Genomic DNA, 2,496 nt, shown 5'->3' on the forward strand with positions numbered 1-2,496 from the left:
TCAATCTAAGAACTCTGACCCTCAACAGTGAGTCAGAGGCTGAAACACCCCCTTTTGTTACACATGAGAAATTGTAATTAAACCGTAACTGGCTGGTGACGTGGTTCATGGATAGTACAATGAGTTGGGACACCCATACTTGCCCTTTGGCTGGTGAATAACAAAGCTTCCACTGCTTCTCACTGGGGCTTATGGGACCTTTTCAACTTGGAGGAGCCCCAGACTCCTCCGTGGTCTTACACCACCTTGCCTTTGATAGAGACGGTGGCCCTGGCAGGTGCCTGGAGCCCTTGCCTGCGGAGACTTGACCTGCTAGGTAAAAAACATGTATTCTTGGAACTAGTTGGTTTGGAGGCTAACCTGTGTAATTTCACCCTACCCAGGGAAGGGAATTAAACTCTAGGCGGTGCCTGAGTAACCTGGTTACTTCAGGTTAACTGTTGCCTTTAGGCAAGAAAAGGAGGAAGGTCACACTCTTTCATAGGCTGTCTGCTGCCAACCCAGTGTTTGGCCAGGAGTGATATCCCCTTCCTGGAACTCAGCCCTAATTAGCCCAGGCAGTTTGAGCCTCCTCCCGAACCAAGCAAAGAAGGAATTTTCATCAACAAATTGGGAGGTCTCATAGAACCCTGGAGGAGCAACAAGTAGCAGATATACACTCCGGCTATTTGCTGAGAATTCGCCATTCATGTGGAATAATCATATTCCCCAATTCCTATCATAAATAGTGTTTTACAGTTTACTCAGAACTGTCGGAAAGGTTAGACACTTGCTGGTCTGTTCAGTATTGTGCCTGAAGCACCAGACATCAAAGGGCATCACAGATCTGGTAATGCTTGATCTAGTGTGGCTGGACACCACTTGTTCCTCAAAGAATTCAAATACGGATTTCTGCTGGGTCACATAACTAGTTAACTTGTTCATTATCAGAATTTACCACAAAAATCACTCGACCAACTGAGAACAGCTCTGCACTTCCAACAGAATTGAGAAAGAGATATCAATCTGTTAATCCATTTGGTGTCTGGAAGAGATGAGGCTTCCCATGTTGAATCAAATTAGGTCACAGGTTAGACTCCAGGTGGTGCCCCTCCATTAATTCCTTTAAGTTATATTTCACCCAGAATACAAAGACTGGTTCCCCAGTAGCTGCTTGGCAGGTCATGGTAATAATGTAGCTGATCGGTAGTTGGGATTGTTTGTGTTTAGAACTACAATCACCACTTATCATCTTCCAATCTCCAACTTTCTCTGCTTTCGACCATCTGCAATGCGAATGCCCCAGCTGTTCCTCTTAATCATGGCCCCAGCTCCAAAAGCCAACAAAATACAATCAGAGTCCTATTCCATTATTCCTCGCTGAAGTATTCAGACAACCAGCCAGCTTTGAACAATCTAACTTTTTCAAAGTAAACACTTTGGGCCTTCAGGGCACTCAGGCAAGAGCATCAAGGCTTGAAGAGAAGCAGGGGCTGGGACTAGCAGTAGCTCACTTCACGTTGGAATGCCATCTTGAGCTCAAGATCTAACTACAAGCTTTTTAACTGGTGCAACTTTAATATACATTATTGGATCTAGAATTATTGCAGCAGATGGCACTGGATTTACCCTCCATCTAGACTCATCAAAGGATTTAGGTGTACTTGAAAAAATAATGTACTGTAATTTTTCATCACTACCTCCCTCAGTCAGGCGTGGGTAGTTTGCACACCTGAAGCCTTCCTTGGATTTTGTAGCTGTTTCTCAAGCTCCCTCTCTAGAATCAACCCCTGATTCTCTGTTACTCATTAACACCATAGTAAGCACAGAAAGTACCACTGAAAGTTGATAAGGAAAAAATCAAAATGTATTGCCGCTGTCACTGAGGCATGCGATTGGCCAGAGGTTATTTAGAATCTCCAAAGTGGCCAGGAGGGCCTGGGTTAGTCTTGGTCTGATAAATCCACGCATCCCAGGAAGTCAGCACTCGTCATCATGTAATTGCTGTGGAAATACCACAATTTTCCAAGCATCGGATGAAACAATCAAAGGAATCATAACTTATTTAATGTGCCTTTCACAGTTTCAATGTACCTGCCAAGTGTACTTACACATTCATGACTTAATCTGTGAGACAAGCATATGCTACTGCCAGTATCAACCAAGTTAACATCTCCTGCTGGAGAAGGAGCTACTTGTCCATCTTGACCAACATTCCCACCCCTCTGGAGCCTAAATGGCTGGGGAGACTGCAGGGATTGGGTGGACAGTGCTATCCCTCAGGCATTAGGGGCCCTGCATGCTCTGCAATGATTATATGGAGAGGCAGGGCTGGGGACACGCTGAGTGAGACACGGGTCCCGGCCATACCACCATCATTAGCCAGCAAAGACACTCAATGGAAATCATTTCAAGCTGCTGCGGAAATAAATTGGGTGGAGAAAGAAAAGTGATATAGCATACTGAGCCTGGGCCACCAGGCCAAATCCAGATCTAGAACCACCCAACCCACTTCCA

At 45.2% G+C, this 2,496-nt stretch overlaps 1 pseudogene; it reads right to left on the bottom strand.

Moving 5' to 3' along the window:
* Window positions 1–620: 620 nt before the first annotated feature.
* LOC146855963 (18S ribosomal RNA) lies at window positions 621–2,147 on the bottom strand (annotated as a pseudogene).
* Between the last annotated feature and the right edge of the window lie 349 nt (window positions 2,148–2,496).

This window comes from Triturus cristatus, chromosome 4_1, assembly GCF_964204655.1.
Source record: "Triturus cristatus chromosome 4_1, aTriCri1.1, whole genome shotgun sequence".
Taxonomy (NCBI): Eukaryota; Metazoa; Chordata; class Amphibia; order Caudata; family Salamandridae; genus Triturus; species Triturus cristatus.